This window comes from Vicugna pacos, chromosome 8 (assembly GCF_048564905.1).
Source record: "Vicugna pacos chromosome 8, VicPac4, whole genome shotgun sequence".
NCBI lineage: Eukaryota > Metazoa > Chordata > Mammalia > Artiodactyla > Camelidae > Vicugna > Vicugna pacos.
Window position 1 is genome coordinate 15,600,260 of NC_132994.1, and position 26,974 is coordinate 15,627,233.

Consider the following 26,974-nt stretch of genomic DNA (forward strand, 5'->3'; position numbering starts at 1 on the left):
AACATCTGGGGAAGTCATTTCCAGCCACAGGGAATTTCGATTCCAAGTAGCCGGGGGAAGCAACCAGTGCGAGAATCTAATAGATGCTGCTGTCACAGAGGGCTATGCCTTCTTATTCAACTAAGCATCACTTCTCTCCAGTCTTGGAAGGACTTTAGGTATAACTCTGTCCTGGGATGCCCCTGCCGCAACAGCCCGAGTTCTTAGAAGAGGATAGTAGGCTGAGAAGCAGCAAAACAGATGATGGCTGCCTTTCATAATGAAAGAGGGGGCACGAGCGAGCCAGATAGCAGGGAAAACCTCATTAACAAACCTCATTCGCTTCATTAATAAAGTATCTTTCATCATTTGGACCAGGCAGGGGCTACAGTTAATTTCTGTCCTATCTATGAAGAATTGTAGGTAAATTAGGAGGATAAATAAGATTATGCTGTGCAAGATTGTTTTACACATTTAGAGAAACCCATGTTATTGAATATACTTGAGAACATAAAAATTGCATTTTATTTCAAATGTTCCTTAATTCAGACTTTTCCATAATTAAGGCCAGTCTTCGCCCAGGTGGTCTGAATTGGCTTTTCCTAGAATAGATTTAAAGGGCCCACTCCAGGCTTAGCGAAAAATACTGCTTGCTTGCTGTAGGTAATGTCTGTACCCCAGAGATTCTCTGTATTGACCGACTTGATGATTCTTGATTCCTTTTCTAAACCAGCTGGTATCTAGTTCTCTTCTATCCACCTCGTCATCTCCTACCCTCATTAGAATCTCTGCCTCTCTCTTCCATGTAGTCTCTTTCACAAATGCAGCACTGACTTCCTTCATGTTCCTGACTCTCGGCTCCATTTTCCAGGATACCTAGCATGGTGCTTCTCTTCGTGCATCAAGGAATAACTGTGGCCTTAACAGAAATAGTCCAAAACCCCTCATCCTCATGCCTTTACCTCAGTGTTGGTCCCCAACAAGTGTGGCCCAGTCTTATTAATGAGCCTGGACACAGTTAGTAAATGGTGTCCATGCTGAGCACAAATGGATCCCAAGAAGTTATTTAAGATTTGCTGAGTATACAGATGGGACCTCCTCCCTGTAATCTTAAACTAATGTGTCTTCAGGGAACTCTTATCTGAACTTCCAGTCTAGATTATGTTCCTATTTGTAGTCAATCATATTACCTTCCCCTCATGGGCTTGATCACTATGATAATCCTCTGGTTGTTGGTGTGACTATTTATTTACCTGATGGCTTTACCACTGCTATTTATTTACTGACTTCAGAGGGCAGAGAACTTGATATTTTGGTGTTGTTGTTCTGCGCTGAAATCCATTGCTTATCACTTTATCTGATATACAGTAGGTGATGAAGAAATTTCAAAGCTGCAATAGAAGATCCCATTTTCTATAGCAAACAGACAGGAAAAAAAACCATATGAATAAATATAACAATAAATATGCAAAACACATACGAAGAAAGCTTTAAAATATTTCTAAAGGGTACAAGAGAAGACAAAAATAAATGCAGAGGCATACCATGTTCTTAGATAGAAAATCTCAATAACCACAAACGGGTCAACACACACTGATTTAATTTAAATATTTAACATGTTCCCAAAACTATGCAAAAATTTTTAACTTGAAAGGTGGTTATAATGTTTAAATGAAAGCAAAACAAGCAAAAGAAGAGCCAAGAGAATTTTTAAAGAGAACAGAAACAAGGGGGAACTATACTTCTCAGGTAATATGCTACTAAACCTTTGATAACCAAAATATGGTACTGGCACAGGAACAGGCAGACAGACCAATGAAATAGATGAAGAATTCTAAGTTTCATCTTAAGTTAATGACAAAAGATGAATTTTTCATTAAATGATGTTGGGAAGACCTCCGAGATACTTATGTTAAAAAAGGCAAGGCATGAAATTGGGTGCTCAGTGTAAAAAAGATTTTATGTATGTATGTATATGTGTGTGCACGTGTGTATACACAGACTTATATATACACACATGTATATAATTTACATGTGCAGGCATACCTCTTTTATTGCATTTCACTTTATTGCACTTTGCATGCACTACAATTTTTACAAGTGGAAGGTTTAGGGCAACTCTTCATTGAGCGAGCCTATCGGCACCATTTTTCCAACAGCAGTTGCTTACTTCGTGTCTCTGTGTCATGTTTGGGTAATTCTCACAATGTTTCAAACTTTTTCATTATTATTATCCTTGTTCTGGTGGTCTGTGGTCAGTGATCTTTGATGTTGCAAGATCATCTTTACTATTGCAAATAGAAAATATTGATGTTTCATTATTGCAAAAAGACTGGCTGAAGACTCAGATGATGGTTATTTTTTAAACAATAAAGTATTTTAATTAAGGTATGCATAATATTTTTTAGATGTAACGTATTGCACACTTGCTGTACTATAAAATAGTGTAAACCTAACTTTTATATGCGCTGGGTAAACAAAAAATTTGTGTGACTGCCAAATTTGTGATTGCCAAATTCGCTTTATTGTGGTGGTCGGGAACTGAACCCGCAATGTCCCTGAGGTTTGTCTGTATATTGAATGTGCCTGAGGAAACTCACAAAGGATACATAAGAAAGTTCACAAGAGAGGTTCCTGTTAGGATGGGTTGAGAGGAGGAAGAGGGAACGAGGTGAACATGGGACAGGGGTAAGAGATAGATTTTTCATTGTATGACCTCTTATTGTTAACTTTAGTTCTGGAAGACGTTAAGGTAATACACATTTAATAAATTAAGTAAATGAATTGGATTTAAGAAGAAAAACAATGACATCACCCAGAAAAAAGGGAAACTGCTCATTTTATGGAATCAAGTACCGCGGACGGAATAAAAGTGCGCTGGAAGGATACCAAGGCCAGTGTTAGAGTGTTTTCTGTTTTCTTTCACTCTGAGCTGCCTTAGTAAATCAGCTTTGGAAATAGACAAGGAACAAATGAGTAAACAAGTGTGTATGTTTATGCTTGTGTTTGTTGCTCAGTCAGTCCTGATGGATCTAGGCTAGATCTAAATGGGGAAGTGGATGTCACCTCAGAATTGTGTGAAGTCTCATAGAAGGTCTGATTACTGCCCTCTCTTCTGAGATGTTCACTGGGGGTTTGTGCTGCGGAAAGAGTGATGAAAGGCACTCTGGCATTCTATACATCAGGAAAAGAATCTCCAAGCCAAACCTGGTAAATCTCGGCCTCTCCTTGGAAACTGAGTTACGCTGAGGGGAAACCATACACACTCTTCTTCTTGCTAGATAATGCCAGTGGTGGTCTCTGCCTTGGTGGTGTGGAAGGAGCATCACAGTCAGAAATCATTTTCACATTAAGTGTAAAGTTTATTACTGCAGTTGTGCCATTTCACTTCTAACCATGGAAGAACTGGTGATCACGCACTTCTCTTCTTGTATCCACCTCTATCGTAGGGTTACTCCACACAAGAGCATACAGTGTGTATGTTCTCAGCCCAAACAGAGCAGTTTCCTTGAGATTCTGTTTAAAACAGGGGTCCTGATGAAATCCACATGGCTTAACATTCAACCAAAGTGATGCTGATTGTCAGGGGAAAGAAATTCACCAACTGGCAAGAAATAGGACTTCATTGTGGATTGAGGAAGTTTACCCCCAAGTTATGAGGCTGAGATGGAAATCTTAAGTTCCCTAAATTCTCACCAGAGTCATTGTCAGCTCCTGAGTTCTGCTGACATCGATGATTAAATTATTTTTCCAATCTCACCTTGCCAGGAAAGCCTGCCAGAACCATCTTTGTGCTCAGTATCTCTTGGATGAACTGTTGTAAAGTGATGAATGGGGTGTAGAGACAGGGAGCAGGGAGGGGAAAGGAGCCTCCAGATGAGCAGAACAGACTATGGAGGTTTTCATAAGCCACTCCAGCCTTGGGTCTGAAGAGTTTCAGGATAACATCCTGGTATCTTTTTTCTTTGATGACAATGTTAACAGTTTCTGGGAAATGATTTAAACTAACACTGCTACCTTAAAATATTGTCAGTCTCTTTTTTTATGCAATAAAACCTCTGTCCTCAGGAGCTCTGTTCCTTTGAACTCTGCAGAAGGGTTAGTTTAATCAAGGATTTGCTTTCGTGTTCACTCCTGACATTTTAAATGATTATGTCTGAGATAGATATTCATAGCTCATTCATTTTCTGAAAGAATTATGTGTGTATAAATATACATAAATATTTACCTATTACTTAGTATCTGTTTCTCTCTATTAGAACAAAAACCACATAAAATTAGGATCCTTGTCTATCTTATTTCCCTCTGGATCCCCTGTACCTATCATAAGTCTTGGCATACTCTGGATACTCAATGAATATTGTTGAAAGATAAATTTGGGTTCAAGTCCAAATTCTGTCACTTAGAACTTCCTGACCTTGGATAAGTTAATCAGCCTAAGCCTGGACCTCTTCATCTATAGAATAGTACCTTTCTCACAGAGATTTTGTTGCAGTTAGATAGTGCTTAGAGACAAGCCTGCTGCATAGTAAGCACTTATAAAATGTTAGCTGTTTGTAGTTGCGAGCTCTGGGGCACCTGTGGGCTCTCTCAGAGAGATATACGGCAGGACAATAACTCCAAACCTGACATGCTGTACACCTGGTTTACATGGTGAAGAATTTTGATTGTTTTAAAATTGTACCTAAATCCCCACTGTCTGTTTTAATATCACTGTTTCCAGTTATTGCTTTTCTTTTCAACAATCCAAAATACTGACTTATGAGATCTGACCGTTTAGTTGGTCTCTAAGTTATTATAAAGTTCATGAATACGTTGTTTATAAATAGTAGTAAATTAACTGTCCAAGAGATTACAGCTAATCCAGATTGGTTTGCTAATAACTGTAAATTTAGGTTAATAACAAGTTATATCAGTTGAGCAATTAAAACATCTCATCAGCTTTACTATTCCTGAGCTGTTAACTATCCAGACACTAAGAAATATTTCAGGGTAGAAAAATTGGGCGGAACTGATTTCCACACTGGCTAACTGTTGGAAAAGCTCAAGTATTGATTTTTTGATAATAGAGACAAACAAACAAGCCAGAAATAACATAGAAAAACATATGAAAAATATAATCAAGAAACAGGAGACAAATGAATATTTACAAAATAAGAGTATATTATACTCGCTTTGATATACTTAGGAATTAGAAAATCTTGGTAAAACAAGTGTCCTGTTCTAGAACATGAAATGATTACAGAAGTGGAATATTTGAAAAGACCATCAATTATGAGGAAAATTCTAGTTAGTAGGGAACTACCTCAAAAAAGTAGCAGGCATAGAATTAATTTCAACTGATAGCCTGTTATTATTTAAAACTACTGAAGAAAAATAATTTTTATAATTTGTTACCATGAATATAAAGAGATAAAGCTATTGTTTAAATTTTGTGATGCTAGCAAAATCCTAATAGCAAAATTTGACAAATACAGCTTCAAAAAGAAAATTATATACTAAATAATTTTTTTAAAGATAATTACCTAAAAAGAGTACAAATGCTAAAATTTATAAATGTTAAAGAATCAGTCACCCCAACCCATCAAGTTTTTCCCTAGAAATGCCCAAATGTCCTAACATTTAAAAATATTAATACATTTCCGTCAGTGGGTGTGATATGAATAGCCATGAGATAATTTCAATAGATTTTTGAGAAGGTATTTGATACCTTTAATACCCATTCCTGATCTAAATGTTAAAAAAAGATGGGAAACTGGAGTATTTCCATGGTGCAGAATATCTACCATAATCCAGTGGGAAACACCACCATATTTAATGGTGAAATAATAGAGACTTTCCTGATAGCATGAGGAATTTGATGTTCATGACTGTTACTATTATTTAGCTTTTTCCTAAATATGTGACCAATGAAATCAGATATGAAAATTAGGTGAAATATAACTAGAAAGGTGATACATCTTTATTTCAGACCATATGGTTATATACTTGGTAAAAACAAAAAATGAATAAAAAACTCTGAAAAATAATAAGAATATTAAGTAAAATTATCAGACATAAAATAAATAATATTTTAATATTGCAGAAACAACCAGTAAGAAGATGTTAAAAATATGGCATTCTAAATAGTGAGAAAAAAAAAAGAAAAGAAAATACATTTAAATAACTCTAAAAGAATTATAGGTACTATACAAAGGAAGTTAGCAAACTTTATGGAATGACATAACAGGAAGTCTTAATACATGGAGAGGTATTTCTTGATTCTTGTTGGAAACATTATAAATTTAATGCTGTCTTAATTATACTACTAATAATGGTTATGCTTGTTAACGATTTTGAAGATCATCTGTAAGTATTAATAGGCAATAAAACCTAAGACTGATAAGGATGCTCCTTCTCTATCAGGTATTAAAATGCATTTTTAAATTATAGTAATGGGGAAAGGTGTTAAATCTAGATTTGGCATCGTGGGTTTCAGCACAAGTGACACCATTTTGATCTTGCGCTTTTCCTCTCTAACAACGGCACCTTCTTTCCTTGTACCTGTCAGGAATTCTATTAAATCATGACCTCTAATTCCTTGGAATTTCATCTGTGTGAGTTCTTTGAGGGCTAGTTTGAAGGTGGATTTCTCCAGGGCTGATTTATATTCGCTCTGCTAGTTGACTCGGTATACTGCCTACCCGGAATCACTTTAAACTCAATTCTTTTTTTTTTCTTTTACTTTATATTTTATTCAGCTAATTTACATTTGAAAGTTAATTCATATGTACTAAACTGGCACTTTCTAATCTCTTGATTTAGTAATACGTCATGTGAACATAACATTAACGCAACTCTTGATTTGAGGTTCTTCCTGTCTTCACGGCAGAGCGCATTCGGGCCATCCCACTTGTAAAGGACGCTTGTGGTTACACATCTTTCCAGGGAGTTTGCTTCCTTTCCCTTCCTAGCACCAGCTTCTGAGGCCATTCCCTTGCTGTTTCGGGGGCGAGGAGGAAGGTGTGTTTATTTATAGCGTACTGTAACACGGATGATGCCTTTAGGGGTGGCCTTTATCCGTCTTCAAAGCTTGGTAAACCTTGAAAACAAAAGCTCCAGTTAACCTGGAGTCAGCCTTCAGAATGTAAACTGTTCATAGTCCGTGGCTAATAGCTCTGGGTTCCTTGTTTCCCTTAGTTATCAGAGTCTGGAAATTTCTTATTTCCTTGACAAATTATAGATGCATCCAAAAAGATACTTTAAAAATTACCCAGCATTCTAAATTAGTGTTAACCGAGAGGTCTGCTAACAGGCCTTTCTTTAGCAGACCTGCTAACGTTACTCATATGGAAACAAGAGTTTTCAGGATCCATTTTTTTTCTGTTAGGAAGGATGCTCTCTATAGCTCATATCTTGGATACCTGCAAATTCTTGACATATCTTTGGAGTATGTTCATGATTTTTATTGTTGTTGTTTTATTTATCTTGTTAGTTAAAATTCTTGGCAATTTGAATAAACACCTTATTTTGGTAACTGGTTTGCAGTCTCCTGGGATACAGTATAGAATACAGTACTAGTATGGAGGAAATACGGGAGGAAAAACTAGCTCGGGAATATACAAGATGTGCCTGGAGTATCTTGTAGTGTCAGGAAGTAAGGAAGTGCTCAGAAAATCCACAATGATGGACGGCGTCAAAGAGCTACAGGAACCAACTGAAAAAGCTCCCATGGCCAACACTAGAACAATTTGAGCAAAAAATACATATATACATAAGGCAGCCTTAAATTATAACCCAAAGCATAAAATAAATAGCCATGTGTCCACAATGATATAAAGAAATGATCAAATAGGCAAATAAATGGGGACAAATAGACAAAATACTCCTAAAATATCTATCTCTATATATACTGTCCCTTCAAGGAGGTGGAGCCTAACTCCCCACTTCTTACGTGTGGGCTGCACACAGTGACTTCTTTCGAAGGAGTACATATAAAAAAGGCGGGAAAGAGTGGCTTTACAGTAGAGAAACCTGACAAGCACCACCTCAGCCAGGCGATCAAGGTTAATGTCCCCGGTGATGAGGCATGTGTACAGGACGCGCCCTGGATATGACGTGATGAAAACGGTACTTTGATTCTATATCCTTCCTTCCCCAAACCCTTAACCCCAGTCAAATTATTAGGAAAACATCAAATGAATCCCAACTGAGGGATTTTGTACAAAATGCCTGACCACCATTCCTCAGAACTACCAAGGCCATCAGAAACAAGGGAAATCTGAGAAACTGTTCTGGCCCAGAGGAGCCTCAGGGCGCCCCTGCATTGCAGGTAAGTTTACCTCCCCACAGAAGAGAAAACTGAAGCAATTACGTGGAGTGAGTTCCTCAGCTTCATACACCAAACCCCTGGCCTCGTCTGTACCATTACTGTCATTTTTTGTATATTGTATTATTTTTCTTCCTTCCTTCCTTCCATCCATCATTCCTTCCTTCCTTCCTTCCTTCTCCCCTCCCTCCCTCCATTCCTTTCTATCACCTATCACCTATCTAATTCCTCCAACAATGCTTTAGAGTCAAACTTTCTGCCTTAAACTGCTAACTACCCTTTTCTGGATAGTCGACAGTACCCTTTCATAAGAACAGGTAAATTCATGAGGTGTCTTCTCTTAATACGCACGCGCACACACACACACGCACACACACACACCCTGGCAGCTCCCAAATTATCTGTCTTTTTTCCCTACAAAGCAAAGCTTCTTGAAAAAGTAGTCTAAATTCATTGTCTAATTTTCTCACCTCTCACCTCTCACCCAACTCTCCCTGGCTTCCTTCTCATTTTTCCGCTGATTCTCCACCTGGTCACCACTGGCGTCCACATTGCTACATCCAGAGGGCAGTTTTCAATCCTTATCTCTCATGACCTATCAGAAACATTTGAAACTAGAGTCAACTTTCTACTTGAAAAATCCTCCTTACTTGCAACACCCTCACACTATGAAGATGAAGCTTTAGGAAATTTAATAATCAGATACTCTATTTCTCTGGGGAGGCGTGAATATCGGGGAGGTGGGCCCCATATTTCTTTGGTTCTGCTCTTTCCTCTTCAGCCCTTCTTTCTCAGTCAGCTTCAAGCTCCCCTTCCTCGTCTGGACAGGAGGGGTTAGGATTCCATCAGTCTCAGTTCCTCACGCCTTCTCCCACTATCTGGCTTCCCCTGAGACAGTCTTATTCATGCCCATGGCTTGATTTCTGCCTCATAAGCAACGCAAATATAACTTGCAAATTCATTTCTCAAGCAGAAACTCCTCATCTGCGCTCCCGACTCGTACTTCATGACTACTTGGCATAACTACTTAGATGTCTCAGAGGCTCCTCACGTGGTGGGGTGGGGCACTGAGGACCCCAGGAGCCTGTTGACAACTGAATGAATCTAAGAGCCCCCAAATGCTACCAAGCATGTGAAATGCTTGCCAGTAACCATTTAAAGGTCCCACATCAGAAACAATGGTGCCCCGAAATTCTTGCAGAAGTTTGACATCCTTGTGCCCCTTCTGACCTTCAAGTTCTGCTGATCTAATGCCAGCCTACAACTCTAGTCGTGGCCTCAGTATGAACCACCTCAGCCCACAGGAGCCAAAGCCAGCTGCTGCGGCCACAGTCTACAGCCAAGGAGGCCCACAGGGCTCCAACTGTCTGCATCATCGAAAGAACTTTGATCTTCCCGTCGAGTATTTTGGCATGAAAATGCCAGCACCTGAGCCTATGCCCGGCGGACCCCTGTGGTAAGACAGTGAGTTGAAATAGGAGGTGCTGATAACCATTTCACCTGCCCTGAGGTTTCGGCAGACAGGGGATACATGCAGGGATAAAAGGGACATGAGTGATGATCTTACCATTTTTTGGTATGAACTCAGTTACTGCCAAAAAGACTGGAAAAAATGTGCCTTAGTCAAGTCACCAACTGGATACTCAGAGTAGCTGCTCCTTCTTGGAAGTGTGGAAATAAACAAAGGCCAATCAAACGAGAACAAGCGAAGGCTATTTATTCGGAGCTTGCTGTAACAAGGAAGTTCAGCACCATCGTTTGCATTTGGCAGGAGCTCAAAGGCTGGCTGGCTTTGGAGCAGAACAACAGGGAGGCTTCTCGTGTGCCCTGCATGGAGCCTGCTGGCCTGGAGGGGCTGGAGGCAGGCTAAGTGGAAGTGGGGAGCTCTGTGTGATTGGTCAGGGTGCATATCGGGCTTTCTCTGGTTGGTCCTCAGTTGGAAGTACAAACAAAAATTAGGGATGCCGTCAGTTATGAATCAAGGCCTCTCTGGGGCTGATTGTTTGGCTTCCTGAATTGTTACCAGAGATAACAGTCTGACTTCCTACAAGTCTGACCGATAGCCGGCTGGTTTCCTAGCTGGTTGTTACAGATAAAGCGGTCGGTTTCCTGGGAAGTTTGCTGCAGGGTGTAGGGTCAGAGTTCCATTTTTAGACATGGTCTGAGCATCGTCTCTTTGTATATTCAGTCTCTCAGAAGTGAGGGAAGGCTAGGCGGAGAGGAGGAGATGTCACACTCCCAGAGAAGGGGCAGTTTTTAAGGGCAGAAGCTTAAATGTGAAGAAAGGGGCATAGAGGGGAAGTCCTCCCTATCCACCAATTGTGAATATTCTTAACAATTCCCCTTGAGGATTTGTCCGCAGAGTAATCCAGAATAGTAACACACAAAAGTAAACCACCACAAACTGAGTTTGAATTAAAATGTATCTGGCACAGAAGGGATTTCTATGTGCAATAACCTCCCCCATGAAAACACTAATAACACATTATTTTGTAGTATCTGGTGATCGGGGGTGGGGGGGTAATGTGTGGGATGTGTGGGAGTGTACCCGACGAGGAGAGGGAGGGGGAGAGCAAAAGCAGAGAGAGCCCACGAGCTGTGACGTGAACCATCAGAGCTGTATATGATTCAGAGAGACCTGGGGAATACTGCTGTTAATTTTGCCTTTGGAGTAGGCAATATTGGTTCGGATGCAAATATACCAGCCATTCCAGTGATGCACAGGTGAGACCTCTTAGCCCTGCTACTTGATTTGTGCTTCTGATCATTCTGTTGATGGGCTGGCTTTAGCAGAGTGTGCCCTGGTTAATATTCATCATGATTGATTTTGCAGTCTGACCGCAGTGTCAGCAGACCAATGGCAGTGAAAATGAAAGGTATTTAGGAGACCAGCCAAAATATCTATGCTGCACCTATGAAAAATGGAACCCCGAGTGCCCCAATATCCACTCTAATCTGCCTGGTTTACCTGGTGTTAATTGCTTCCTGGCCTTACCCCTTAGAACAGACCTTTCTATTTCATATCCTGTTCACTTGGAAGTCCAGTCCTTTAACCCTTTCTGCAGTTGGAAAATGGATGCATTTTGGGGCTTTACTAAAGACAGTTCAATTAACCTTTGAGCAGTAGGTGTGACAGTTTTGATTTTGTATCTAACCATTTTCTTGAATTTCCTTCTCTCCTGGGCTCCTGGTGGTGAGATCAGGAAATTATCATGAATGAGTCATTTATTTCCTAAATCAAATCAAACAATGGGAGTTTGTGCAAGAGGTTTTGGTTCTTTCTTTATATAAGAGCTGATTTTTCAAGAAAGATTTCTTTTTTCTTTTGTGAATGTACTTACCTTTTTTGCTATAGATCACCTTGCATACATTTTCTGTTTATCTTGTTTCTTTATAGACAACTCATCTGGAGATAGGGAAAAAAAAAGTAAGCAAACAAATTAGTCTAAGGGCCCTGGACCACCCTTTTATGTAGACGATCTGTTCCCCCAGAGCATTTTGAAACTGCACCACTGCCCTTCCTTGTATTTAATGAGACCTGTGGGCAAACACATGATTCAGTGGAAACTAAGAGGCAGAGTTTAAATATGCTCGATGACAGCTGGCTTACTCGTGCAAGCTGTTGCAAAAGAACTTTACTAATGGTTCAAGCAGATGGACAGAAGGAAGAAAGCTAAATGTTAGAATGTGTGAGAGGCCAAAGGTCAAGGTGAATGAGCCTGGTGATTTCCTGAGGTCTGTGGGTGTTTTGTGTTGCAGCCTAAATTGAGGGTTGTTTTTAATTTGATGCATTTTTCCAAACTTCAAGCAGGTTCATTAAACCAAAAAAAAAAAAAAGTTGCAACTCTTCATTTAGTTCCCAATTAAGTTTTGGTCTAACTTCCAAGATAATATAGCACTTACTTGTACAGTATAGGCATTTATAGTACCTTTTTAGGGATAAATTAAAAATGGTTTTTTAACAGATTTTTTTTTTACAAAACATGATCCCTTAAGTTTTTTAATATCAACAAAGCACATATACCATATCTTTTAGCCAACCCCTTTTTTTCTTTAACCGTAAAAGTAATTTTTCTTCTGGGGCAGGGAAATTACAAAACAGTTTAAATATATTGCATAAAGAAAAATTACCATTTGGTTCTTTCTAGAAAATCCTACTTTCAAGATATTTGCTGAGATTTAGGTTAAAAAAATCCAATGTCATTTTTCTATTTTGTATGATTTTGTAACCATTATATCTTTCAGCTTTAATCAAGTTTTATTGAAGCCAAGACATTAACTAACCTTTAGTTTGACAATCAAGCCTTTTAAAGGAGGTCATAAATTTCAAAGGAAGATTGTTTTTGTTCCAAAAAAGAGATTATTTTGAAAGCTAAAATATATATACCACTTACAGAAAGAAACAAAGTGGAGCTTTGTTGTTCAGGTACAGTCTCTATTTCCCTGGCTCAGGGAAGGGGGCAGGTCCCCACGAGAAGTGGAGAAAGGTCCAGAAGGTGCCACTTGAGCATTCCGGGTACCATGCTTTCTTCCAATAAGGACGTCACTGGCGCTGGCAGTGGCCTTGGGGTCAATTATTTCTTTATTTAAAAATAAAATTTTAATTATACAAAACTCCAAATTTAAGGGTGTGTAAAATATTAATGCAGCAATTAGACATATTGTTTATCACCTTGATTTCCAGTCCCTTTCAGACTGAAATTCATTTGGGAGTCATAAAAAATGAACAGGACTGGCCATGAAAAAAAGGACCTCCAATCACAATTAGCAGCTCTCTATTTGCAGTTTGAATAAATACGTGGTGGTGCTGTTTGCACTGCCATTTCAGGAGTAAATCACTTTGATCAGCTACATTTTGAAAATGAGGGCACATGTAGAGGTGGAGGTAATTCAAAACCAAACACATTCAAAATTGAAAGGAACATCCTTCCTTTCTTGATTTTTCTTATCCATTGGTTTTCAGTAACCTACTGGGTGAAGTCTTTGAAGGTTATAATTTTTTATAAAATGGGTTCTCTAGGTGATGGAAAAGGCCCCCAGAGAAACCTAGAAAAACAAAATATAACCCCTACAGAAGGAAGGGACTCACAAAAGGAGTCAATTCTTTGTAACTGCTTCATGTTTCCAGCAAAAGACTTTGACTAGAAGGTTTTTTTTTTAAGATTATATTTAACAAATGATATGCCTAAAGAGAAAGATGTTGGTTCCACTGATCTAATTAATTTCCCCAAATGGCTTTTAACACTTTAGCAACAAAAGGGATGGACTTTGCTGATAGGAGTCTTGATTGACTAAGGAATTAAAGGAAGAAGAAGTGCCAGTAAACTTGACTTGATTATGTAAATGACTTATTTTGAAAATAATTAAAATATTCTTTAGTGTATGATATAAATATTTGCTTTAAACTACCGCCTAGTCACTGTGGGTGGATTTTTAACAGTTTCATTGTTGCCTCTTAATGCTTCTTAAAAACATGTGCCCAGAAAATTTTCCTTTTTGTCACTGTGAGGAAAGAGTGAAAGGAGCAGTCAGCTTGGCCCTTGACACGTGAGTCCACTCACAGCTGGCTCAGTGATGGATTTTGTGAGCTTGGGCAAATTCCTTAAACTCTCAGAGTCTTCGTTTCCTTAGTCTTGCTGGGCTGCTGTGAGTTTTAGGTGAGATAATTTATGTAAAAAAATAAGATCTGTCCAGCAAATATTAGTTTCCCTCCTCTTTAAATCACTTGAAGAAACATTTATGCTAAATGCTTTACATGCATTTGTCTTATTCATCTTAAAACAAAAACAAAATCAGAGACTCACTGTAGTTCTGCACTGAGGAAACTGGAGCATTGAAATAGCTAGTAAGTGGCTTTAATCTGAGTCTGCTTGATTCTAAAGCCTGTATTCCTAATCATTGACTGTGCTGTGGGAAACAACCTATTCTAGGAACCTAGAGAATAGAACAGTAATGATGTAGGAGATCAGGAGGAAGACATTGGAGGTATTTAATGTTTTTGTAGCACTAATACATGAATATTGAATCCTGTTTGGAGATGACAGTGAAAACAATGTATCACAAATGTTTGGTCATAATAAATGGATTCAAAAAAGAAAAAGTTATCCAAAAAGGGGAGAGTGGGTAGGGGCCCAAATGGACAGAATGTCAGCCGCTCAATTCTCTGCAATGAAGTTATTATAATGTTGGCATCTGGCATTGTTAAGCATATTTCTCTAGTCCACACTGTATTAGTCAGGCTAGGTTAGGTTATGGTGCAGTAACAAAAAGCATCTAAATCTCACTTGCTTAGTGCAACACACATTTTATCCTTCACTTGTGCAAAGTCTACTGCAAGTCTGACTGTCTTGTCAGGGCAACTGTCCTCCATGGGGTCACCCAGGAATCCAGGTGTCTCAGTCTCAGGGCCCCATCACGTCCACCTGCTCTATGGTTGCTATAGCAGTGGGAGAGAATCCTGGAAGACTTTCCTGGGCAATTCAATTCTTCCACTCCCAATTCATCAATCAGAACTATGCATGTGCTCTGCCCTAAATGTAAGGAAGGAGGACTATGCATTGTGAGTACCACAATTTGTACCATGCATACTTAAGAATGTTGATGTTTCAGACTCTGACTTCTATGACTATTTTAGTAAAATAATTTCTATAAACTCACACTCCTTCAGCTAGCTAAAGAGTGTCACTTTAACTTCAGCCACTTCTGATTAAGACACGGTAAAGTGCTTAAAATAATTTTAAGTGTTGATGTTATCAGGAAGTGATTTTTGAAAAGTGAATATTCATCGATATTCAATCAGCAGGGATTTTATAATGTTTGCTCTGTTTCAAGCAGTAGAATGTGATCTTACAGCAACAAACCTGTAAAACAACCAAACACAAAACAAAACAAAAAACCCCCCAAAAACTGCTTTCTATTCTGCCACAGTGGATTGGTGAGGCTGGGTCTCTTTAGAGATTATTCTTCTATCCTTGGGCCACTGAGCAGCTGAACAGGTAGTAGGAGGGAAATGAGGGTTATGACAGCTCCAGGGCACACACATCCTCAGGCTCTTCCACTATGTGAACAGTCAAAGCTCTTCTCATGCCCCCCACCCCCTCCCATCCCATCTCCCATCAGAACAATAGCAAGTTACTTATGGCTTATGGGGTAGCATAAGCAAATAATTCCATTTGAAACAAACATTTCAGTAATTCAGAAAGGAATACCACCTCATGGTCCCTAAAAAAAGATGACATTTTTGGTAAAGAAACGTGGGGACATATGTTGGTCTGGATTTTTAAACAATTACTGATCATGGTGGTCCTTGGGAGATTATTTTATTAATTCTTGAGAAAGCAGAATTTACTTCTCTGTTATAAATATGGTAAAATTACAGGCATGGGAGTAGTTGTGAAAACTTTTTTGTGGTTTAAACCAACTGTTTTCCTTGGCTTCAGATTTTTGTTTTTAACAGGTAGAGTGTTGTATTTATTAAAACAGTTAAGTGGACCACAAAAAAAGTTATTTCCAAAACTGTCAGCCAAGCACATTTATTAAGCACTCAATAGCTATGACCCCAAAATGTGAAAATAAATAAAGAAGTAAGTCAATTACATAAGCAACCAACCAAGCCACACTTAAGGCTTTTATTTTTGTCCTTTAATTTGTTGGCATCTGTATCTGCACACCACAAGACTTGTACTTATGGTTTCATTTCCAAAATGCTTCTGCCTAATATTTACATCTATGGGGTGTTCCAGGTGAAAAAAACAGCTCCAGCATCAGAATGATTTGGGAATCGTAATTTTCTGATTCAGTTGGCTGGGGTGGGGCTCTGAAGTCAGTATTTCCAAAAATGCTTCACGTGATTCACATACATACCACCTTGGAAACCATGAGTAATTCACAGTGCTCCAGGGCAGACAGCACTGGGGTGTAAGAGAGAGGGAGCTATTTTACGACAGTACTTCCTGACAACAGGACTGCTTTTCGGCAGCCCCGCAACACTGCAGGTGTCACCCTCTCCAACTCGTCCAAGCCTTACTTGCCCCGCAGGACGCATGGGTTGAAGTTCTGCCTATGTGGGCTTGGGTTTGCCTCTTTGGTGCTTCCATTTTGTAGCAGTATGATCTTGCACTGATATTTAATTATCAGTTCCACTTACCTTGTCTGATAAAGGAGCGAATTTTATCTGTTCAGTAGCACTAGAGAGACTATTGGTAAGGAAATACCTCATTCAGTGCCTGGAGCAGACAGTTGTAGGTGCTCTGTTTCCATATTACTCAGAGTAAAAGGCAAAAAAGGCTCTCTAGCCGCCCCCCCTCCTTTTTTTAATGGAGATAGTGGGGCTTAGACCCAGGGCCTCTTGCATGCTAAGCATGTGCTCTACCACTGAGCTATACCCACCCCCTTTTCTTAGCCTTTGTCCCTGCCTCCATCCCCCTGACCCCATCTATTATTCTCCCCTTTGTTCTGTCCTCGGCGGCCTCTCTGCTGTCCTCAAATCCGGTGCACACCCCAGCCCAGCCCTGCACTTGGACATGCGTCTTCCCCCAACTGCCAGCAGGCTTCCTCCATCACTTTTTGTTGAAACTACCCCTTTCACTCTCTATTCCCCTTTCTCCTGCCTAATCACCATCTACTCTACTGTATATTTTATTTATTTAGCTTGTTTATTATTTCTCTCCCTGCCACAAGGTTTTTTTTTTAAGGTAAACCATCCAAGCAGTTTTTATTCAGTAATATTCATAAATACAGCAGCTTCATTAGCGATTTCAATTTTCCTCATCAGTTTGAATGTGGAGTATTGGGGGAGGCTTTTGTGTGTCAAGATGCAGGAAGCAGACATCACCCCGGCATTGCTCCTTGCATCTACCTGCTGGAAGTAAAAAGTAGTTCAGTGGAAATGATTATCATATGTATTTCCCCTCTTCCTTTTGAATGTACACAATATAACAAGAGTGGTCCACCTGAAATTACAAGCAGCAAACAAACCCAAGGTAGCTGTCCACTTTCACTGGCAAAAATTGCACAGAGGACACTATCTGCGAATTGGGGTGTCATCACAGAGGAGGCTCATTTCCTTTATTACTCTCTTTTAAATGTAGGTTTTCCAAAGCCACACCTAAAGGCACACTATCTACATAGCCTAGAGCACCTCCAGGAGGGCAGAGGTTTCTGTTGGTTTTGTGATTACTTCTCAACTTCTAACCACACTAACAATACCTGGAAGACCATAGGTGTTCAGTAAATGTTTACTGACTGAATTATTGAGAGCGATGGTCAGCCATCGTTGGGCTATTCTTGGGGTATGGAGCATCCTTAGGCCAGAGAAATCCTGGGCCAGGCCTGAGTCTAGTTTTGCTTTCAGATTGTCCTGGGTTTTGAACCAGGGTGTTCTTTGGGGTGGATAAAATCACCACATTCTCCCCGCAAACACTCCAGCCTCCTAAGGGATATTGAGAAGTGGGATGGCATTGTTGTTTAGGTGCCACCTCCTTCCTTTTCTCTCCATCTGGAGTCACCCCTCAGGGGCAAGGTGGTACTTGGTCTACATGAGGAAAGGAGGACAGGGCAACGTCTGACAGTGCAAATTCAGGGACATCCTGGCACATCTGTTTGATGATGTTTGATGAGCAGTGATATCTGATTGACAATCTTGATGCACACCTCTCATTGGTAAAATTGCTGTTGTCTCCCCCAAGGTTCACCCTAGTGAATTTTCCCAGCCTCCCTGGGCCCATGCCTCCCCTTGCACCCTCTTTGTGCTACAGACTCAGGCACATAGACACACACAAACACAGACGACTTCCTTGGCCTCTGCTGTTCTCAGAGAAAAGCTCTTCCTCTCTTCCTCTGAAGAAAGGAATAATCAAACAGACAGAGAACTACCCCTGTCTTCTCACCTCCCTCCCCCACCACTAAAAAGAAAGTTTCCAAATGCAGTTAAAAGAAAGCTGGGAATTATTGTTTATGATAGAAATGTCAATTTCATGAAAAAAGTGTCTGTTTCACCAGATGCTTCTGGTCTTGGCTGCCTAATCCATTTGCTCTCTCTACAGCTGCAAGCCCTTTGTCAGCCCCACACCCCCTCCCACGTGCTGTCTCTACAGTCGGAACCCAGTTGGTGCCTGCTGCAGGCACTAAACTCTAGGCAAATAAAATAGCAGGGGTGAATCGTGAACAAGGCCAGTAAAAATAACCCTCTCTATGCCTCTGAATTATAGTATGGCAATGACAGTCCTAAACACTCAGAAAGCTGAGCCAGTGATTTGGAGGAAATTTGTTTTCAACTGGAGAGTCCAAGGATATTTCTTTAAAGTCAGAAAACTCATATTTATGGAAGGCATACTGCTGTAGATTGTGCCAGGTAAAATTAGATTAACTGTATTTTATTTAATCCTCACACCTGTGAGCATTGGAGCCCCCATTTTACAGATGAAGAAACTGAGGCTCAGAGAAGTTAACCAAGTTACCCAAGGTCACATATCTAATCAGTGAAAGATTCTTGATCTGGACCTAGGTCTGACTGATGATGAAGTCTGCACTCCTACTGGCATATCATGCTGTTCTGCTCCTTGCCTTACCTAAGACCTGAGGCCCTTAGCAAGCATGCTTGCAGGTGCCAGGATCCCTCATTCTCTAGAATATTTCCAAACACCCTGAATTTAATGAAATCCGATTAAGTATTGTCACTGAAAGTAGCCATTATGGAGGTTTGTACCTGTAAGAGTACAAGAGAGGTTGGCATTTGCAAACACTGTATCTTGAGAATCTTCAAACTCCCCAATTCAGAAGGCATCCCAGTCCCTCTGAATTTTGGGGGTCTGAAAATAAACTTTTCTCCACGACTGTCACAAAGCTGTCCTGAAATGGGCTTGTGGGAGCTCAGTGAGGCTCAGCCACTGGTTACGTTTTGGGATTCTGCGAGCTGGCCAAAAACGTGAAGTCCAAGCCAGAGGATACTTGCCCATCATTCCACTGTGGGTGCTTAGAGGTGGTGATGAGGAAATGTTAAACCCCGCAGCCTGCGATGCTGCACCGGCACTCGATCAGGTCTTCCCTTTAGCATCACTCTCGGAGTGATGAAATTGCCCCGTATCCGTGGCTATCACATCCACAGATAGAAAGGACAGACTATCCTACGCCATTTTATATAAGGGACTTGAGCATCTGTGAAATTTGTTTTCTGCGGGGGCTCCTGAAGCCAGTCCCCTGCAGACACTGTGGGAAGGCCGTAGAGCACTGTGGTTAAAAGCAAGGGCTTTGGGAATTGACTTCCCAGGCTTGAATCTTTGGCTCTGCCACTTGCTAGCTGTGTGGTCTTGGGCTTTATTTTCCCTCTCTGTGCCTCAATTTCCCTCACTTTAAAATGGTGACGATGTGACCTGCATCGTGGGGTTATTGTGGGCCTTCTGTAAAATCATGGGTGTCAACTGCTTAGAACGGTGCCTGGCACATAGTAAGAACTCAAGTGTTAGCTATTTGTGTTACATATTACATTCCATTGAACTCTGTCCCTCGGTTTAATTACTGACTCTAATCACCAGAATTGAGGCTTTCAGATTTCAAATTTGTCCTCCAAAGAAGAGGCATTTCCATTGGTGAGGAAAGATGGTGGCTCAGTTTCCGGCAGCAATAACTGAATGAACGCAGAGATTCCAACATGATTGTTTTTAAAGGGGCAACACTCAACGTGCACATGTAGGTTCTGTAATATTGGGTTCAAAAGCAGTCCTGTTACTTTATAGTCATACCTCGTAAAGGTTGATATCTTTGACTTATTTCTTGAGATTTCCAACTCCATTCGTAATTTCATGAGTGTATTGGGATCTGTCCAAGATGTCACGTGCTGTTCTGAATTAAACACAAACTTCAAATTGTTTGAAGTTCACTCCATCTGTAATTGCTATCAGAGACTCCAGGAGTTGAATCAAACTCTTACACTTGACACCAGCTGAAAGAGACCAATAATCTTTGAGCAATCATCCTTTTCTAAGTGGCTTACACTCAACAGGATTTACAGTTCTGAGAGACAGTTTGAAACTTCCTCCACCGTTGGTTTACTTTAGCACACAAGTGGAAGAATCAGGCAGAGACAAAGAGGTTATTTTTTTCCTGTGGAGGTGTGTCTTGGTTTCATGTTTCAATAGCAATTATATTAATAACTAAAGTTCATAAAACCTTATGCAAAAGTTTGTAATTCTATAGACTTCTTAACAGTATTCATTTACTTATACAGACAAATAGTTGGGTTAAAATGTCATATTGTGTAATTAAAAAATGCTCCTGGGCGTGACTTTTTTTTATTCTGAAAGTCTTTCTGGTCTGCAGCAGGGGAGCTAAAGTGCAGATGTGACAAATTATTGCAACATTTTTGTTCTTTGGTTACGCTACGCAAATCTGTAAGAGAAGAAATTTGCTTTTGGCATTTTCTGGTTTCCTGTTTTAATTCCCTCCTTTGCTTCTTGGCTTCTCTTCCTCTGCCTGTTTTATTATAAATGTCCTTTCTTTCTCTCCTCTTCCTTGACAAGGTCGACCTGTGTCTCTTGCTTCCTAGAAGGTAAGAGACTTAGTCATCCTGGCATTCCCCACTGTGCCTAGAGCAGTGCCTTCCTGGGTGTGCAATGATGATGTCTCCCATTAAATGTAAACTCTTTCTCCATGTGCAACCAACATTAACTAAGTGTCTTAGGTCTTTAGGGTGGTGGTAGGGTGGTTCAGGGACTCCACAGCCTCCTACTTGAGGAGTATTTTCTTTTGAACTGAGAAATATCAGAGACAAAATGCCTAACAAGGAGAGATGGGTTCTATTAGTAGAACCTCAGGCTTGGGCTGAGCCAGGGAGCACTAAGCTCTGGATCTAGGAGCCCTCTCCTGAATTTTCTCAGTTTTCCCGTGAGTACGTGGCGTAGATGGGTGCATGTGCATGCATGAAAGAGAGCGGGTGGGGAGGTGTGTAAATGCATCTTTTACTGACATTTCTGGGGACTTAAAAAAAAAACTTATGTTCTTCTAGGAAGTTTATTTGCTGGAACAAAAATCAATGAGTCCAAGAATTAGCTTTGTACAATAATTAATGTAACAAAAGAAATATTGATAAAACCTAATTTTTTATGGAAGCTATGGAATTTGAGACTATGAAAAATGGTGTTATAGTGCTTTTTTTTTGTATTTGTTTTCAGATACAATTATAACCACGAGGGAATATTAATTCTGTTGTACTTTTCTTAATATTATTTCATCATATGAGAAATATGACTCTGCTTTTCATGCATTACAGAAAGTCAGTGCCGATGGGTTCTAGCACATTAATCAAATCCAATTGTTAGAGTTCAGTGTCCATCTTTTTACATGAATGGTAAGAAAGATCAGCCCCAGAAGGAATAAGCCCTTATTTTCCAAAATGGTATTTTAGGCTATGTTTATACAGAAGGTTTTCCAGGGTAACACTATGAAGAGACTGATTTCATTCTGTTTCTCTTTAAAGAGTGAAACTATGAAAAATGCCTACATCATAATAATTTATAATGTGCTTCATTAGAGCCTTATTTTCTTGTCACTATTTTTACTTAAAGCCTCATCTTTTGATGCGGCGAAGAACTCACTCTCAGACGCAGTGGCTTTCATTTCCCTGCTCTAACATGGCACATACGTTTCTAGCTCTGAAGTGATTACCAAGAAAACGCTTAAGTCCTCTAAATCGGCTGTTCCAAGCGCCACGGCAGATTTGACTCCTACATCTCATCGCAGTTCAAGTTCACCTTGCAGGGCATTTGAAGTAGGTGCTTTGTGTTTAAAAACGAAACCTGTAAAACTTCTGGTGTTTCATGTTTTTTGACTCTAAGTTAGTTGTTTTCCTTTAATAGTAGAAGAATTAGAGCTATTAAAAGTCCGCTGTTAGAGCCTGTAATTGTGGCCTCCCATCTCTCCTTTTCCTGGAAGTAAAAGGAATGTTGAAAGTGTTTCTGTTTTATAATGTAAGAGGTGGCCAAGCATTTACAACTCTATATACTCCTCCAGTTCGAATTCTTCTAAACCTCAGACCTGGCCAGCAGGTTTCTCCCAGACGATTTTCATTTTCATAACATTCACATCCAATAAACTGCACAAAACATAGTGTGAGAGAAAAAAGGGGGACAGGAAATGGCTCTGTTGCATGGTTATTACATCCTATTGCCTGTGGGTTGCTTGTTATGAGTTTTAACTATGTAAATATGGCGTATATGACATCAGAATTTAATCTTAAAGCTTCTATGTGGGAGATGGAGTGTGACTTTATTGTTAGGGCTAAAATCAACTGGGTGTTGACAGGTCTCAAAAGTCACTGAGTAAAAGCTTAAAAAGAAAAAGCTCAGACTGATAAGCTGTTCTTTGATTGACAACTTCAGGCTTGACTGCCGCTATTGAAAACAGTTGGGTAAAAGTTTTGTTGGGGGAAAAAAATGTTATTTCATAAGAAGCTATACTGGGAAATAGAGGAAGATTTATAAGCTGATAGAGCACATATCCCCAAAGAAAAACAGGTGTGAGGTTTCGGAAATCTGGAAACTGGGAGAAAGGACACTGTCTCCGAATGATTTAATTAATATTGTAAAAGGACTTCATGCAAAAGAATGCCGACTCAAGAAGGAAAATAAAACATTGCTGTCTGCTAGCTTTGGTTTTCAACAAATCATTTGTCAGCAGCTTTTGGGGAAACAATCTAGTCGAAGGGAGGGAGGGTGGAAGGTACCAGCCAATGACTACAATAGAAAATAAAAGCAGGAGGCAAAATAATACGGCCCTTTTTTCATCTTTCTGGTCGAGGAGGAATGATTCTGGCACTGGAAAATCCATCATGGAAACAATAAAATAAATGCATTCTAAAGTAGCCATCGTTGGTCGATTGAAATGTCATGATCGTTATACATGCCATATCTTATCAAATATTATCCATAAGGAAGTATTCAATTCCTCTCGTGCCAATTATCCTACTATGTGCGTCATAAACTTTTATAGCTTGTTATGGAATGTCACTTGGCTAACAATTTTTCCCTCCAAATATTGCATCATCATCATATTCAGATGGAAAACATATTCTAATGTGGCAAAGTGTTAAAGAAATTTAATACTCTAGGGCTAAATGAAACTGCTATGGTTCATCTCCCGGATAAGAGCAACAATTTATGAATGCAATATTCATTTCCTGAAGTGAGCACTAGCACAAACTTCATCTGAAACTTAAAACCTAGATGTTTGGCCTCTGGTAGTTTCCTCATTTAACTCATTGATGTCATATATTAAGGCCACTGGTAAGATCACATCTGGGGAGCGCTCGCCTTTTCAGCCTCCCTAATTACTTTTACAGGGAACTTCTGGCATAATTGCATTGGCTGAGACCAGACCACAGAGTCTACGAGATCATCTTTCGCGTTTAGTACATGGTTAAGAATGTACGAATAATCTATTTGTTTTCTCTTGATCGTGAAAAACTGATGAATACGTTTGGCATCTTAACTCACAGAAGCGTGCCTGCAGAGCTAAGGCTCTAGAACAATGCATGTGTTATGTGGAGAGCTCATGAGATTATACACTTAGCACATGTGTGTCTCTAAGACTAGGGAGTTCAGAGACAGTTCCGCAGTCACTTTCGCAGAGAACGAAAAAGAACAATTGCCAGGCACCATAATTTTGTTTCCTTCCAAAACCTAAAGGTCTGCACTATGTATTTAAGTATATTAAACATAATAAATTTAACTCACAGGGGGAACCCATTTGAGTGTTATCTCTGAGTGTCAGGGAGTAGGTGAGGACATGACCAGAGGACGACATTTTGAGTTTATAATCCTTTTTCATTAAAGTAAAAAAAAAAAAAAAGCCTAACTCCTTTTGAAATACAGAAGTTTTAGGCCACAGGGTGAAATGTTTAGAGAAACCTATGAAAAGTTGATGTTTTCTGCATCTGAGTCTTCTAGAGAATCAGGAGCAAGTTTTGCTCAAAGCAAGAGTTTTCAGAGCTGTCAGTCACCATGGACGTCCATAACCATGGGCATCCATAACCATGGGCAAGTGAGAAACACGCTGCACATTTTGTACAGAAAGCCCCCTTACTTTCCATAAAGTCATCTCTTCTGACCCTCAAGCAAAACCAAATACAGCGGAGAAGGATGCTTTGACAAAGTTAATATCCAGCATTAAGAGAGTGCGGCTTTGCTGGGGATGGTGCTCACGGAGAGATACTTACTAAGAATAAAATGAGCCCATGTGGGGACATGAAAAAAAAATGGATAATAATAAGAAGAAGAAGCCGTTGTTAGATGACAACAGAAAAAAACCAGGTGTGAGGCAGGCTGTGTGGCCTGAAATTATAACCCAAATCCGTCATATGCTTTCACAAAGTGAGGGCCACATGGAAACAGCATCAAAGAAGAAAGATAAAAGCAGAAGAGAAAGAGGAAAGAAACCCAGCCTGCCATGGACTGAAGGTTGGTGTCCCCCTCAGTGCATATGTGGAAACGCTAATCCCAACGTGACGGCATTTGGAGGCGAGGCCTTTGGGAGGTAATCGGGTGCTGAGAGCGGAGCCCTCAGGAATGGCACTGGTGCCCTTATCAGAAGCGGCCAGAGAGGAAGCTTGCTCTCTTTCTGCCATAGGAAGGTGTAAAAAGAGGTTGGCAGTCTGGCCCCCCGATCTTGAACTTCCAGCCTCCAAAACTTCGAGAAATAAATTTCTGTGGTTTATAAGCCAATCCAGCCTATGACACTTTGTTGGAACAGCCAGAAAAGAGAAACAGCCCCTTCCGGAAGAAGCCATCTACGATCCGATCCTTGGGGTGAACTGCACCCCCCAGTTATTCTTCCGTCTTCTGACACACTAATGCTCTGCTTGAAGTTCTTTGCAATTCCTTACTCATTTATCAGACCTACAAAGAAGACAACACCTTTCTCAGGAAGTCAGCCATGATGTAACATTTCAGCTTAGCTAGAATTTGTTTCAGAAGCGTGAACCCATTATTACCTTTCCTCCCAGTGCTGACAGCCTCCTCATCCCCACAGCCTACGAGTAAACTTGATCTCTGGGCCAAGAATGTATGTTCCAGGGAGATGCTTGGTGTGTATGACCGTCTTCTCACTTGCTTTATTGTAACTCCGAGGGGGAGATGTAGGGCAGGCAGAGAGGAGGTGTGGAAAATGAATGGGGTCCTCATTAAAGCCTCACATAGGGCGCCGGGTATTTTACATGCTCGCATTACTTCACTCCCTGCACGTCACAAGCCTGCACTGTGCGTATGCTAACCTTCCTGTAACAGGTGCAGATCTCATAGAGCTTATGACTCCAGGTTTGTGCCTCTTCCATTACTGCATTCTGTCATGAGCTCCCATATGACTTTTCTTCTAAAATATTCTGAAGAATCTTTCTTTGAAATGTTCAGTGTTCAACTAATGAAGGCTTTAAAAGCCAAAATAAAGCTCCTTTTCTAGCAGGTGACCAAGTGGACAACTCTTCTGCGGGAATGCTATGTGAAGAGTTTGCTGTCACAGAGCAAGAACAAGTGAGAAGATTCAGATGAACGGAAGGCTTGTTGGGGAAGAAGGGCAGGTAGCGATATAAACCCCACAACCTGATGAAAGGCACCCCATAGGTGGCAGAAGACAAGAAGTATTTTGGTTTAATGAAAGATGTAGGCATTAATCAGGTATTTCCATGTAAGTGTGTTGGCTATGTGGTGTCCTAGTGTGAAATGCAAAGTCTTTGATATTTAAACATAATTAGAGAATCAAAACATGTGTGCATTACCTTTGTCATATTTTTAAAGCAGAGCAATTGTTTTTTTGACTTGAAGTTTTTACAGCACCTTTTTTTACTCAATTGTTAATTAAACTTCCTGGCTGCAGTTGAGATCCTGGACTTCAGTCATGGGGTAGCTACTAAAATCAGATGCTTTCATGGGTGTGTGTGTGTGTGTGTGTGGTTGTTGATGGGGGCATCACATAATTGAGGAGAACATTGGAGACACTGGCTTAGGCAGGGAAACAGAATGAAACACCAAATCAAAGACAAGATGTCAATGGTGTGTTGTACTGCATAAATCAGAGAGGCTCCTGATGATATGGCTGTGGTTTAGTCATGGGGAAAGGAAACATTTTAGGAATAATGAGGAAAATTGACTGCTAAGAGAGAGAAGAAGAGAAAGGGAATCTTAAAAGTGTGTGTTTTAAATAGGAAGATAATTATAAAATCAAATATTAAATGAAACTATTTAAGAGGGTTTTTTCCACAATATGTGTTGAATCTCATAGGATTTACCAGAAGTTTAATACTAAATTTTTCTTAAATATGTTGTATGTATAGCCTATCAAAAATGCTCAACAGTTATTCATTTTTTTTTCTTTGAGGCTTACAATGAATTAAACCTTAAGCTTCAGTGAAAACTAATACATATATATGGAGAATCATTATGTAGTCTTAATGTTTATTCTTTTAGCTGAAGGTCCCTACATGGAGAAAATTCATTCTTCTTTTTGGTTTGATTGAGAGATTGTAACACCCTGCCCCCTGCCCACCCTCCCGCAATTTACAACAAGATCAAAAATGGCATTTTATTTGCCCATCTGGAGATCACCAAATGCGTAAAGCTTGTCCGTGTGGAGGCCATCTGTTGTGAGTGGAGACACACATGGAAACTTAATCCTCGAACTTCTTTTTCAACTTTCCTGAGTAGG

General features: G+C 40.0%; 1 long non-coding RNA gene across 1 annotated transcript; it reads left to right on the forward strand.

Moving 5' to 3' along the window:
* Window positions 1-20,780: 20,780 nt before the first annotated feature.
* On the forward strand, window positions 20,781-26,100 carry LOC140697834 (uncharacterized). Its single transcript, XR_012075200.1, has 3 exons — window positions 20,781-20,831; window positions 21,932-22,049; window positions 25,733-26,100. It is a non-coding gene; the product is annotated as an uncharacterized lncRNA (long non-coding RNA).
* The last annotated feature ends 874 nt before the right edge of the window (window positions 26,101-26,974 follow it).